Source organism: Centruroides sculpturatus, unplaced genomic scaffold (genome assembly GCF_000671375.1).
Source record: "Centruroides sculpturatus isolate CEXI.00-Female unplaced genomic scaffold, Cexi_2.0 scaffold943, whole genome shotgun sequence".
Taxonomy (NCBI): domain Eukaryota; kingdom Metazoa; phylum Arthropoda; class Arachnida; order Scorpiones; family Buthidae; genus Centruroides; species Centruroides sculpturatus.
The window spans coordinates 59,290-75,570 of NW_019385262.1; the positions used below are offsets into that span (position 1 = coordinate 59,290).

A 16,281-nucleotide genomic window follows, 5' to 3' on the forward strand; every position below is an offset into this window, starting at 1 on the left:
AGACTCACTATCCCTCTTGCGGATTATCAGATATCAAGAAGTTCTCACCTCTGAACGTTTTGATATTTACAATACTTAAGGCATGAAGAACTTGCTGAAAGCATTTTGATTTCACTCAGTTTCTTTTCCCTTTTCTGCTGTTAGAGAGTCATCTCCGACACACTGTTCCAAACTTGCACAATCTCTGTGTAAGATAGTGTTTTAACACATCATTACATTTGAAATGGAGAAAAATCTTAAACAACATTATGCTATCAAGAAATCTGAAACTGAGGCATTTGCAGATTCAACCAAAGCTTATGGAGATGCCACTTTATCAAGAAACATGGTAGATGGCACAAAGATTCAGGGTAAAGACAATGACAATGCTTATTGTTTTTTCGATAGCCATGGAATTGTGCGCGAAGAATTTTTACCTTCAGGACAGATAGTTAATCAGGCTTTCTAGAAAGATGTCTTAGAAAGACTTTGAAAATGGGTCAGCAAGTCTGCAGGGACATTACAGAAGATTGGATGCTGCACCATGATAATGCCCTTGTTCACACAGCACTATCAATTTGAGAGTTTTTGGCCAAGAAAAAATCCCCACACTCCCACAACCCAGACCTAACTCTGTGCAACTTCTACCTATTCCCTGAGATAAAATCAAAGTTGAAAGGTCATTTCGGGACAGGGGAAAACATCAAAAAAGTAACCGACAAACTAAATACGTTTATGCAAAATGAAAATAACAGCTTAATTAGTTATCATACAAGAAGTTTTAATATTATTTACATTATATTTTACAAATTGTGAGATTAGTGTTCACAATTGTCCATTGCCTTTACATTGTTTAAAATCAGTTATATTATTGACGATTTGCCATGTATCTTTAAAACCCAAACATTTTTTATCTTTGACCAGACACCCATACACATGATGCAAAAACTGGACAGGTGGTAACACTTGGAATGGACAAAGTGTCCTATCAGTGGGAATAGCTAGGTCAGATAATGGTGGGGGTACAAATATATGATGGTCATATCTGCAATTTGTTTTATCATGAAATGGTCATAACCTGAGGTATGCCTGTTCTTTAAAAATATTTATGAACAGTTCATGCAATATTGCCAGAATTAAGTTAGAAGCAGTGTTGTCAAAAGCTTAGTATGGGACTAGGGATAGAGTAAGTCCTTTTGCCCTTTTTTTTTCTGAACAAATGAAATGCATAGAGAATGTTTCTTCATTAAAATCTTTAAGACATTTATTATTTTTCGTTAGAAAAAATAACAAACATTAATTTATAGAGGCCTCAGTAGTTCTTAATTCTAAGTTTTCTCTTGGTAAGGTTAGATTCTTTTTTGTGTCAAATGTTGATGTATACTTGCAGCATCTTTGTGATTGTTGTGTATTATTATGCAACAGAAAAAAGCCTTGGAACTAGAATGCAGTTGGTAGGACAAACATGCTAAATGCATTTCAAGAGAGAATCCAGTTCTTTATAAAACTCCACATTCAATTCTCTCTTGTGGCACATGCCATATTAGTGTATATGTTATGGACCAAGTGATTAATTGGGCATTATTCATAATGCTTAGTCATTATGAATAATGACCAGAAAGGGTGCGCAGTATGATAAATATTGATTAATTTATCAAATTGACCAGTCATTATGAATACTGCTATCATCTAGTTGGGCAAAGTGATAATAATATGTTGAGGAGTGATTATCTGACAGATGCTAGCCAGTCAGCACTCCAAGTTGCCAATTGTTTTGTGTTGAGTGCATATCACATTTAGTACCGAATTCTAATTTGTGCGACATTTTAATTCTATTAAAAAACTCCACTTATTTCATTTAGAAATATTTATTTTTGTATATGTGAATTATTTCAAAGCATTTTAAAAAGAACATGTAATCTTTTAAAACTAAGTACAGTAGAGCATCGATTATCTGACTCAATTGGGGACTGGGGTTGTTAGATAACTGAAAAGTATGAAAAAATATATTATTAGAATAGTATATTAGTATATTGCTATTAACCTACTTTGCATTGAATTTTCATCAATGTTAAGCCTAACAAAAATTTTTTTTAACTAATAATCGTCACTATTATGTGAAATCCGCAATTTTTACATAGTGATCGGAAAAGCCTTTGTAAACAACTCCAATGGAAAAAACCGCTCTTGGTGAGAATTAGATCAGAGGTCATCGTTTGTTTTCACAATTAGGTGGGAAAGTTGACACTTGGGATACAGGAATGCACCGTTAATGTCAACAGATGACGATCATGTGACTCCTTTCCCACGAGGTCCATATAAAAGCTCGAGTCCCCAGAAGCTCATGGCGATCCAAAGGAAGTTATACTTGTTAATGTGTGCATCTTGTCTCCATACCCCGGATGCAACAACCAAAAGGAGCTTCTCCTTTTGGTTGTTGCATCTGGTTGTTGCATCGACATACGACAGACCACAACTTTGAACTTCCATACTTATCACCATACTACAGTTCCTGCGCTGACTATAATTTCTACGACCCATTCAATACATACCATTCATTTCCTCATGGAGGTATTTTTATTTAGAGTTTTGAGAACTCTCTCTCTCAGAATAGCTGTTAGAGCTGTTAAGAGCGGCCCTTTGTAGAGTTAACTCATATTTAACTCTATATTATTATCACCTTTTGTAATTAGGATTAGTTATTCAATAAATTCTTTGTTATTTTGTTAAACTTGTCGCCTGTCATTGAAAGGATGCCTGTCGGCTTCCTCGCCACTCGATAAACAGCTATCCGACGACTCCGAGACCAATCTTTGCTGACTGTACAGTGTAAGTGGTCAGGAGGAGTTAAACCCCTGGCCCTCTGCTTGTCTCAAAGTTGTATCGTTAAAAATTATTTCTTTATTTTGTACAAAATAAATACACTATCTTACTGTATATTGAAAAATATAAAACAAAAAAATATATACAATATTTGGGTTACATGTTTTACATAAAGTAGGCCTATGCATTAGAAAAAGAAGTCCAAAATTTTATTTTGCTTTACGGCTGACACTCATTTTTTTGCCACTAACTCTCGCACACATTTTAAAAGCAGCAATTGGATAGCGTCACATTCTTCTTGCTGTTCTAACCACTTCATAGCGGTCTCAAGGCCGTGAAAAGCTTCCTCGCTGGTTAGTCCTTTTTCAGCACAGTTGTCGTCACTAGGTTCTTCCTCATCATTGCAAGGGTCTTGGTTGCCGATGACACTGGCAATGATTTCATCGTCCGACAATACAGTAGAGCGTCGATTATCCGAATCAATTGGGGACTGGGGTTGTTCGGAAAATTGATATTTCAGATAACCGATTATGTACAAAAAAATATATTAACCTATCCCATGTTGAAATTTTTCTTCGTTGCGAGTCGCTTCACGTTGAATTTTCAGTCAATGTTAAGCCTAACGAAGACTATTGTATCATTAAAAATATTTTGTTTGTACAAAATAAAAAAATAAAATATATTGAAAAATATAAAAACAATAAAAAATTATACTTCAGAAGTTAATTTAGTATCAAAAACCAAGACATAGTCAAAGATTGCAGCACCACAGCACTGGCAAAAATTTAAATATGCCAACTGGAATTCTTTTGGATAATCGATGCTCTACTGTATTTGATAGCCAGGGTAATCGGCATCACATTCGAATCAGTCTTGAATGTTTTCGTTGTTGCATTCTTCAAATCAGTAACATTTTTCAATCAGCCCATACAGATGTAATACAAATTGGCTGTTTGGTGGTTCTTCAGGTGCAGTGATAGACTCATCTAATGGTAGGAGCTTATTCCAAGGTGTTATTAGTGTAGTTTTGTTGACAGTAGCCCAAGCATCTGCTGCCATGTACATAGCATCCTTCGAGTTAATTTCAGTGAACACTTGCTGAATTTTTTTTTACATTCTTTCCTGAGTATTACCATACACAGCAATGCCTTTCTCAAATATCATTTGAAGCTTTCAATGACCCCTTGGTCCATTGGTTGGAGGACAAGTAACATTGGGAGGCAAGTAAACAACTTTAAACTTTCCGATTTCTCTTTACAGTGAAATGTTTGGTGGATGAATTGGGGCGTTATCAATCAACAACAAAACATTTCCAGTATTCACAGCTTTAAGCTGATGCTTTTTGACTTCGGGGATAAATACAGTGTCATACCATTCTGTAAAAATGCTTGCATCCATCCATGAATTCTTTTGATTTTTGTAGATGATCAGCAATTTTTATTCCCTTAAAGCACCGTGGATTTTTAGACTTTCCTGCGATTAGCAAAGGTAGTCTGTGCATTCCAGTAACATTTCCACATACCATAACAGTAATGCATGATTTTCTTGCCTTAAAACCAGGTGCTGACATTTCATTCTTAGAAACTAGGGTTTTTGTTGGCATTTTCTTCCAGTACAAACCAATTTCATCTGCATTGTAGACATTGGTTTTTTGTAACCATCCTTTATCAATCATGTTTTTAAAAGACATTTTCAAATGTTCAGCTGATTCAGTATCAGCTGACAATTTTTCACCCCGGATGTCCAATTCCCTAATTCCATGCCTACATTTGAAATGCATAATAAGCCAGCCGGTACCCCCTAGTTTCTTGTTCATTTGAAGAGCTTTTTCACAAATCAAAGGGCCACTTATTGGTTATCCTTGGCTATGTACCTGCGTGAACCAAGTGTAAACTGTAGTGTCCAAATCCTTGTTTTCTGCCATTTTCATTGTTTTTCTGTGCAAGCTTCCATCCTCACTGTTAAGTACACTCACAAATTTTTTAATGTCTGTTATTGTGGTTTTTCCAACTCCGTATTTCCAAGCTAAGCTTAATCTACTAGCACCGCTTTTCAACTGATCTATTATTTTAAGTTTATCAGAAACACTAAGAACAATGCATTTACATTTAGTTGCCATTGCAAACAGTACAACTACTACAGCACAATCTGTTACAAGTGTGAAATTCACAGATTCAAAATTTATATCTCCAATGAAAACGGATTCTGATTCAGCACGACACAGTCCTCAGAAAAGTCCACACAAAACAAACCACCACTCATAATTAGAAAATTAAGCCTTGTTTAAAAACTGGCCACCGTTTCATGGTTGAGCCAGTGTTGCCAGCTAAAACATGCAAAAATTTAACAAAAATAATATTAAAGTAGTCAAGACATAGCCAAATATTGTAGTGCCACATCACTAGCAGACATTTGAATTTGCTGACTAGAACGTGGTCGGTTAACCAATGTGACGGTTGATCGGGGGTCGGATAATCAATGCTCTACTGTACTATTAACTATATTGATTAAATGGTAAAATTTTACCTATGTGCACCATTATGGTGGTGGTTGCAACTGTTTGTGCTCCTGACAGATTCCTCCCTGAGGAGAGCGGCCAGCAGGCCACTGATTGTTTAACGTCACTAGTTATTGATACATACTACTTATTGATATGCATGTTCAAGAACTACCGTGAATCAATAACTAGCAACATTAAACAATCGGTGATCTGCTGGCGGCTCCCCTCCAGGAGGAATTCGTCGAGAGCACAAACAGTCGCAACTGCTGCCAAATTCGGTACTAAATGCAATACGCACACGCAACTCAGATGCGAGTGCTGATTGGATAGTGTATTTTGGATGATCACTCCTCAACGTATTATTATCACTTCGCCCAACTAGATGATAGCAGTATTCATAATGGCCAGTCAATCTGAGAACTTATTGAAATTTATTACAATGTCTTGTTTTGTTGGTCATTATGAATAATGCCTGTATTAATCACTTTGTCCATAACATATACAGTAGACCCCCTATAATGCTTAGATACGTTCCACGTTATTTGAATTTCACATTGTAGGAATCCTTAAATACATGAGCCAATCGTAGCCCGACATGTGTGAAGTTTACGGACTATGGCTGTTTGAAAGGTTTTCTTCCATAAAATTAATCGATTCTAGACTAATTCGACTCAACATTTCCAAAACACATATAATTTTTTGGAAATAATCCGTATAAACTATTCTATAAACAAAAAATTGTAGGATTACTTAACGAGTGTGCACCGTTCGATGTCGCCATTGCTTAAGCTTGTTTTCATCGCGGAGCGGCGCACCAAACGGCGGCCGTGATTTCTGATAAGTTATTTTTCTGCGAAAACTTCATTGAACTTTGGAGACATCATTAATAGAAATAATTTTTATGGCCGTTGAATAAGAAATGTTTCTTTCACAAGAAATGTATAAAATTACAGTGCTGTATTAGACTTATAGTACCTAATTTATATACTGTACAGACAATAGTAAACTCAATTTACCCGCCTAAACTCTCCGTAGCATGGCGCTGGATGGCGGAAAGTAGTTCGGCTGCTCCTCCACTAGTAGTCCAGATTCGACCAATCCTGTCGCAACACGAGTCGGCGATGACATTTTACGAGTCCCTTTTAGTGTCCTTATATGAATACTGTCACAATTTTTTCGCTACATTACAGGAATCTCCGTTATAGGAACCCACGTTATAGGGGGGTCAACTGTATATTAATTTAGTTTATTAATATATAGTTTTAGTCCTGTCCTTTGTTTCTTTTTCCTTCCAGAACTTTCCTTTCTAACTCTTTTCCCTTGGGTGGGGTGATCAATTCTTGGAACCACAGAGAACAATGAAAGAAAAGAGGCCCTGAGGCCGGTGAGATAGGAGAAGGACATTCTTTGGCCCAGACCTTGAAGTGGACAGACATCAAATGTGGTGCTCCAAGTCACAAATGGCAATGACTGGAGAATTCGAGAGAGTTTGAGAAGAGAATTTAATTTTTATTGTAGTTATGGTAAAAAAGGTGTAGTAACTAGACGCAAGGAGAAACCTAGTGAAGACGACAACAATATACTTTTCATAAAAAGTTTTTGTTATCCCACCCAAAATTGTGAAGTCAAGCTAAACCCTGGGTATCTCTCTCCTTACTGTATTTTATTTTCCTAGATTCTCTATTCCCTATCATCTTTCTTTCCCTAGGTTTAAGTTAGCACATAAGTATTAGTCATAGTTTTTGGTCAACGTTTATATTTTTTGCAAATGGTACATTTATAACTGTTAGTTAGAAAAGCAATAATGTATGTACATAGTAAGTCAAATGCTGTTTTAGTTTGTCAATATGCCATACTGTAAGGCAGTGATTCTCAACCTTTTTTTTACAGTACACTTATAATATTTTAAAAATTTGGTGGCACACACAGTTACTTAAGTCAGTACTGCAGGGCAACTGATGACGTCATAACTAATTTTTAAATGCAGTTGGTTATTTAGGTCACATTTTCTAAATGCCTTGGTAATTATTGGCAGTTACTGGTAACACCAATTACAATTTCCACTCGTGCCCTAGGAAGGTAGAACCAATTGAACTACTTCTCTGATGTCGCTTATGTATGGGTATTTGCAATGCAGCACATTTCAAAACTCTTGTGGCACTTTAGGCACAGTGGTTGAGAATCACTGCTGTAAGGAAGTAAAGTCAGTCAGGGAAAGTCATGAAATTTAAAACAATTATTTGAGTAGGAACCCTGTAATTTTGTATTCTTTTTGTACGGTTCTGACTTTGAAGAATTACAAATGTCTGTTAGATTTGTTCAGAGCCTTATTAGCCTCTGTATCAGTTTTAGGATACATAGCAAAAAGACTTGCTTTAAAACAAAATTGAATTGTAATTTCCTGTTCACTTTTCAATCCTTGCATGGCACAGCAACAAAAACAGTTAACATACTACATGTTATAACATCTAATGTATTTAGTTTGTAAAGGTACACAAACAACTCTGCACATGAACTAAATTATCTACTGTTCTTTAAGTGCTGAAGCTAATGTTAGATATTGTATTTATAAAATACACAGTACAGTCCATAACAATTTGAACAAATATTAAAAATAAAATTACTGATTATTTGCAAGATTTCAATTTTAGTAACATCTCCGTTTTGAAAAATATATATGGAAAGTTTTGAATCATTACATAATGAATTAGTCTCATTTTTTTGCTATTTCAACACTTGACTAAATAAATGTAAAATTTTTATTAATGAAAATTCATGATGATGATAGATGGTCTTCAAAGACAAAATGATACCATTATCACTTTTTTAAAAAGATCAATGTAATATTGATTAACTGAAAATCAAGAGTACTTAATTTCTAGAATTAGTGTTATTTTCCCAGCTGTTATGTATATGTAGCAAGGGAAAATATTAGAATCATCAATTTTGGCCCTCTGTTTTATGCAAATCCCCATGTTTTGATACTCTGAATGCAAAAAAGGGAAAAATTCTGCAGATGTATGCTGGCATTGAATTCATTTAATATCTCGGGATATGATAAAGATTAAGAAACAAAATTTGACACAGTAGCATGAGTATAAGGGGCATTGATGCTATTAAATTAGGGTGATTAAAGGTCAAGGGGGTGGATAGACATTGGTCAAGGGTCACATCTCGAGTAGGATAAGACTTAACGAAAATTTTAATTATTATTAGCATTTGCAATTTTTATAAAACTCATCACTAACCTCAAAATTAAGCCTTTTACCATTTTATAATAATAATAATAAGCAAAGAACAGTTACTCATAGATTCAGTCATTCTACGACAAGCACACAAACAACACAGAAACATACACATGGCATATATAGACTACAGAAAAGCGTTCGACAGTGTTCCACACAGTTGGCTGCTACATATTCTACACATGTACAAAATACATCCATCACTCATTGCATTCTTCCAAAACACTATGCAGCACTGGAGAACAACACTACATCTCAGGGTTAGTAACACTTCCATACAAACAAACGAAATATTCATTAGGCGAGGAATTTTTCAAGGAGATTCCTTGAGTCCTCTCTGGTTCTGCCTAGCCCTGAATCCATTATCCAACATGTTAAACAACACGCAATACGGCTACAATATCAGACACGAAAAAACAACACAGTTTACACTCTCACATCTCATGTACATGGACGACATAAAACTTTATGCATCCACACAAAAACAACTTCATCAACTCCTACAAATCACACATTCATACACTAAGGACATACAAATGGAGTTTGGCCTAGACAAATGCAAAAAACTTCACATAGAAAAAGGAATCCTGAAGAAAGAAGATTTTGCACTTGGAAATGGAGACGTTATTGAATCCATGGAAGAGGGCGAGTTCTACAAGTACTTAGGATTCCAACAGGCCAAACTAACAGAACATACACAAATAAAGCAACGATTAATTAAAGAATACCAAAGTAGGTTAAACGCTATACTTAGAACACAGTTAAATGCAAAACACACAGTTAAAGCAATAAACACATATGTCATCCCAGTACTCACATACTCTTTTGGAGTTATACATTGGACTCACACAGATCTCGAGCAACTCCAAAGGAAAACAAGAACAACACTTACTAAGCATAAACAACATCATCCTAAATCCGCCACAGAAAGATTAACCCTTCCACGTAAAGAAGGCGGACGTGGCCTGATTGACATAGTTAACCTTCACTACAAACAAATACAGTCACTGCGAGAGTTTTTCTACAAGAAACAAGAAACATCACAGTTACATAAAGCAGTAACTCTAGCAGACTCAAATAACACACCATTAAACTTACACTCACAACATACAGACATGACACAACATATAAAAAGCATAGACAACATTAAGCAATCATGGGCTCAAAAGGCTCTCCATGGCAGGCATCCTTACGACCTGGCCCAGGATTTTGTTGACAAAACTGCGTCAAACAGCTGGTTAGATCGGGGATGCCTCTTTGGGGAGACGGAAGGATTCATGATTGCCATACAGGATCAGGTCATAAATACTAAAAACTACAGAAAACACATACTCAAAGATACAACACTCACAAATGACACATGCAGAAAATGTCACATCATGCCAGAAACTATACAACACATCACTTCTGGTTGCAAGCTCTTGGCACAGACAGATTACTTACATAGACACAATCAAGTAGCAAATATAATACACCAAGAGCTTGCAAAGAAACACAAATTGGCAGACATCCACGAACCATACTACAAGTATATTCCACAGACAGTATTGGAAAATAACACGCACAAAATGTATTACGACAGAGCCATAATCACAGATAAAACAATTTACCACAACAGACCAGACATCACACTCATTGACAAACACAATAAAATCACATACATTATAGACATAGCCATTCCAAACACTCACAATGTACAAAACACATGCACTGAAAAAATTAGCAAGTACACAGAACTTGCCCAGGAAATAAGGCATCTGTGGAGGATAGGGTGCTTATTGTACCTGTTGTTCTCTCTGTACAGGTGTGATACCACACACACTACACAAAAACCTGGGAACATTACAGTTGAATAGAAATACATACATCACACTACAGAAGGCCACTATATTGAATACATGCCACATTGTTACGAAACTCCTGAATACAGACACTGACACACTTATTTAATTTTTGTTTTTGGTTGCTATGCCTTGTTTTTGGTTGCTATGACTGTGGTCTGGCGTAGTAGTAGTAGTAGTAGTAGTAAAGATAGCTGGCTGTCCGAGGACTTAGCCATTGCCAGGAAAGGGGGGATGGGGAAAGAGAAGATGTTTGGATGGGATGGCCAATTGGCAGGTAGAGGGGGGGAGGAATAGAATAGGATAGAAGGGTTGGGAGTAAGGAGTAGATAGATATATAGGTTGGAAGGAAGAGTGTGGGTACCCATGATTGCCGACATGTGTCGCAAATAAACCATAACATAATGCAGAGTATACATACTAACAGATAGCCGTTTAGGCTTGGACAATTGCGATGATGGGAGGCTATGAGTGCTCCCTTGACCGTACAACAAAATGCACCTGCAAGGTGCTTGAGACAGATAATAGATCGTCCTTACAATTAGTATTAATTGAGATACATACAGAATAATATGGTGCTACAGGCTTCCTGGGGAAGCAGGAAACGATGGGCGGTGGCAATGTTGTTGATACCAAAGGGTGCAGTGTCGTAGGTGGTGGTGGCGGTTGCGGTCGGGATGCCCTTGTAGTTGTCCGTTGGGGTGAGTGCTTAGCTTCCAGATCTTGACGGTTGATTACTTAGCTGGAACAATGGAGTTTTTGATGAAGTTCACTAGATGTTTTAGGTTATCTTTTGATTTGCAGAAAAAGTCAAGTTTTGGCGGCCAATTCTGTCCATGATGGATGGTGTAGGTTATTATCAATAGATGATCCCTTGTATTATCGTACAAGGGGCAGTCCATGAGGATATGAAGGATATCCCCATGACTGGCTCCATCGCAGGTGCAGTAGGTGTTGTCCCTTTTTCCAATCCTATTTAGATAGCTGGGAATGTTCCCGTGTCCGGTCAAGCACTGAGTCAAGAAGTAGGAAGGTAGAAGGTAGCCGTAGGTCTGCCTCTTGCTAATCGAGGGGAGAAAGCCATATGTCATTCTTCCTGTTGTAGCGATGTTCCATTTCTTTTGCCAATTATCAAGGCATATGCTGCGTATATAGTTGTTTATGTATGTGGTTGGGGTGCAGCTGAAGGCAATGTGCATATCCGAGCTGGCGGCCAATTTGGCCAGCTCATCCGCCCTATCATTGCCGGTGATGTTATTATGTCCTGGTATCCAGCTTATTTTGATGTACTGTGTTTACTCATGCTGTTGATCAGGTAGTTGCACTTATGGCCGATTGTTGGCTTCTTTGTTCTTTTGCCAATTGTGTGTAGCACATAGCGGCTATCCGTGTATATATTTATATTACCTTTATACTTCTGAATCTTCTTTGTAATGTGTACAAGTGTCCTGTACATTGCCCACAGTTCAGCTTGATTATTTGAGCAATGGTTGTGCAGTTTGAAGTATTCCTCGTGCTCAGAATTCACAGTAGTCCCTTTATATATTGCAAATGCGGCTCCCGTACCTTTTTCGTTCTTTGCTCCATCAGTGTATATCTTCCATGTACTGTCGTCACTATCAGGGATGTGGTTTATGTTTAATATATTGTTACTATTTATTGCTGGATGGCAGGAATTTTCCAAGTCCGCGTTATAGTTGTCTATGCCGTGGTTTTTTATTTCGTTTATTAGTTCTAAGCTTTCAATTGGGTAATTGGCTTTATTGATTAAGTTTGATGTCTTCGTCGCTGGTGTTGTCCAACTTGATGTTAAGTAGGTTCCAGGTCCAGTTTAGCTCCCTAATTTTAATATGTATTGGCATGAGATTAGCTATGACCAATAGGGCGTCAGTTGGGGCCGTTCTGTATGCTCTACAGATCCTTATTGCAGAGCCCCTCTGCACAGAGAGCAGTTTTCTTTTGTTATGCACTATGTCTGCTTTTTTTCCCCAGATCTGGGCTGCATAGAGCAGCACCGGTTCAATGGCACCCTTATAAATCAAGGAGGAGTGTTTGGCACTAATACCCCAAGTATTTCTGGAGATTTGGTACAGCATGTTTGTTTTCTTCTTTGCTTTCTGGCATATTGTTTAAATATGGCTTCCCCAGTTTAGGGCTGGGTCTATAATGACCCCCAGGTACTTAAGATTCTGGGTAATCCTAATCTTGTGTTCTTCCAGGTAAATGCGAAGAGGCCGCTGCAGCTGTTTCCTTTTGGACCTTTTAGTGCAGACTAGTGCCTCGCATTTGTCAAAGTTTACAGAGAGTTTATTACGAACGTTCCATTCATGTATTTTTTCCAGTATTTGATTGCCCTTCTGCTGGAGGACATTGCAGTTTTGATGCCTCACCATGAGGAGGGTATCATCCGCAAAGGCTTGCAGCTGGAAAGAGTCATCACCCTGCAGTGAATAAAGGAGGTCGTCAAAGGCCAGGTTCCACAAGCCTGGACCACTCCGTGAGCCTTGCGGGCACCCTCTGTTTACGCCTTTGATAATATTCATTCCCCTATTGATGTATCCAACTTTCCTTTCAGCCAGATAGCTTTCTGTTAAGTTATAAATATTCTCCGGACAACCGGTATTCCTCAGCCTGTATTTGACCGACGGCCACCATAAGTTGTCAAAGGCCTTTTTATAATCTATGCTCACTAGTAGAGCATGCTGGTCCTTTTCCCACGCTTCCTCTACAAATTCTGTTACTTTCTTTATTGCTTTTATTGTGGAACCCCCAGGACGAAAGCCATACTGGTTTTTATTCATTTGATTGTTAGTGGCAAGGTGCCAGTTTATACGGTTGATGAGGAGACCGTCCAAAACCTTGCCTATTACCGGCAGTAGGCATATGGGACGGTAATCCTTCACGGAAGCAGGGTGCTCCGCCTTTGGGATAAACACAACATTGGCGATCTTCCAATTACGGGGGAAATAGTCTGTCCTCAGGCAGCCATTGAATATGATTACAAATGCAATAGGTACCTCTGAGAAGGCCTGTTTGATAGTAACGGCCGTAATACCGTCGATCCCTGGGGTCTTCTTGCTGGCTAAGGAGTGGATTGCTATGCTAATTTCCTGGAATGTGAACCACTTATCACTTATCCTGTTTGCCTTTATATGTTGATTCAGTTTCTTTGCGAATACTGTTTTGTTCCTCGTTGTCTGTATCATCGTTAGGGAAGTGGTAGTTTAAAAGTTGTTTTATATTTTCATCAATTTTGTAATCATTCTGTGTCATGCCCAAGATGATGTTCAGGATGGAGGATTTTTTATTTTTCTTGAATGCTATTTTAAACGGGTCGCTCCAAGGGTCCTTGAATGGTTTCCCACAGTAGGTGCGCCACGCTTTTGTCCTTGTTTTGTTAATCTCCACCTTATAGTTTTTAAGGGCCTCGCTATATTCCTCTTTCCTACGCTCCTTTGCCTCTAAGTTTTGCTCTCTCATCCATCGTTTCCTTAGGGTTCTTACTGTTCGTTTTTTGTTTTCCAGTTCGTCTGACTACCAGTGAGTACGGTAGGAATTTTTGGGTTTCAAGGTGGAGGAGAGGGTACTGGCGGAGTTGATGGAATCTGTGAGATGTTGTACATAATTGTCAATCGAGCAGGGGTTAATAAGAGGTTCAAAATTATACCTTCTCCAGTTTCTTGCGAATAGGGATCGGAATTGGTCCCAGTTCGTCCTCCTCTGGTACTTGTTAGCGCCAAGGTCCAGCTGCAGATGGTTGTAGTTTAGTGTCGTGGGGATATAGCGGTGGTCGCTGACAGAGTCCTTGAGAATGGTTTCACAATTTATGAATATGTTGCTTAGTTCCATGGGCTGGCCAGACAGATGTCTGTCCAGCCCTGTGCTCTACCATTGAAGAAGGTGGGAAGTTCCGATGTATTCATGGATGTAAGGTCATATTCATTTAGAATATCTTCAATAAGTCTTCCTCTTTCGTCCTTCTCCTCATGGTGCCTCAGGGGATTTTGCATTGGCTTCTCCAGCTACTAGTAGCGTCTTGCCTCGTAAGGCCTGGAGGATGCTCCCCAATTCATTTACGCAACTCTTGTCCTCTTCGTACGGTGAGAAGTAAATACAGATTACGAACTCAATAGGTCCATTTTGTATGGCCACCGTGGTTATTTTTGTCGAGCTTAAGTTTGGTATTAGGGCTGCATTTATATTTTTATTGCATATTATTACACAGCTTTTCGATCTTTCATCACCTTTGCCCTTATAAAGAACCTGCCACTGGCCAAAGCGAACAATTGTATTGTTTTTAGTGTACGGTTCTTGAATTAATATTATGTCTGCTTCTAGAGCATTTGCGGTTTTAATCACCAGGGAGGATGCCGCCTGGGATTTTTGGGCATTTATCTGAAGTATTTTAAAATGATTGTTAGCCATTATAATACCCAGTTTGCCGAAAGGGATTCTCCGGGTAGCATTATTCGTAACGTGTTTGTCTTACCAGTAATCTTTTGTAACTTTTTAATATGGGGCAGTTGGATGAGTAGGCGTTATGATTCGTTTTATATTTTTGCCCTTCTTGTAATTTTTGGTTAGCTTTTGTACAGTGAATACAGGTTGGTTCATCATCTTTTAAGGAGCAATCTTTATATTTATGCCTCTTTGTGCAGTGGCTGCACCTTGTTTTTTGATCGCAATTTTTGGCCATATGCCCAAATCCCATGCATTTATAGCATCTTAGAACCGGTATATAGTCATCCAATACAAGAGATCCCCATTCGTAGCTTACTTGCCCCATATTTATTAGTGTATTTCTGATCACTGGTTGCACTGTCATTATGGCGTGCCTATAAGCTTCTCCCTTCCTTGATTTAACCACATGGGTTATTTCAGTGTTTTGTTGAAATGCTTCTAATGTATATTTCTCCCTTATTTCGCTGTTCTGCTCATATATTTTCCGTTTTAGTTCTGATTTTCTTTCTTCTTTTGGGACATTGAGTAATATTACTTTGGGGTTCCTTCTTCTTGGTGTTGTTATTTTAACTTTTTCGTTTACTTCTGGGATTTGTTCCAGCGCTTCCTTCAAGTTTGTCAGGTCTTGATTTGTTTTGACTTTGAACTTCAGCCCTCCTCTTGACATGTTCTGTACATTTTTAACTCCTATGTTCAATTCTGTTGGATTTATTTTCTCCATTATAGTGTTCATTACTTCTTCTGGGCTTATTGTCTCCCCTGTGTCTGATTCCATTGGCTCAAGTATTAGTTCCTTAGGATTGCTTTGGTGGGTCTCTCCCGAAATTGTTTCTGATATTAAAGTGGTTGCTTGACTCTTGTATGATTTCCCTTTCTTTAACACCTCGGCATAGCTTACCTTTCCTTCCGCGTTTCTAGATCTCAGTGCTAAGACAATTCCAAACAGGCTGTTGGCAGCTGCGTGCATGTCCATCGCTGCTTGGCGCACGCTTTTCCATTTTTTAGTCGTTACCGACCCGTGTGAGTTGGCCGGAATAGCCTCCATAATAGTGTTCAGACTAGCTGAGACAATCTCCAGAAGATCCTTTTCTGGAGTGTCCATGAAGACCGCCATGACGTTATAAATTGTCCTTGTGGAGTCACCAGTTCCCACGAGGAGTGCCTACCAGAAAAACTCTGAGCGCGGCCCGAGACAACTGGCCCGAACGCCGCCGAATTAGGGTCAGTTAGGAAGCTGACCCCGGCCACGTGGTAGGTCAATGACCTTTACCTCCTTTGTTAAGAGCAGATTTAGGATCGCTCGAAAAACAGAAACTAATAAACCAAGGTGCACGAAAATTACAATACGAATAGATGCAGTATCAATAGCAGTTGTACCCGATTATGGGAAGATCCAGTGGCCCGAGAGGCCCACGCGGCAGCCCGGAGAGTA

At 38.4% G+C, this 16,281-nt stretch overlaps 1 protein-coding gene across 1 annotated transcript in view; it reads left to right on the forward strand.

Annotated features, from left to right (window-relative positions):
• LOC111636842 (cubilin-like) overlaps positions 1-16,281 on the forward strand; it is a 74,434-nt gene that overhangs the window by 47,696 nt on the left and 10,457 nt on the right. The gene's annotated exons all lie outside the window — the stretch shown is intronic.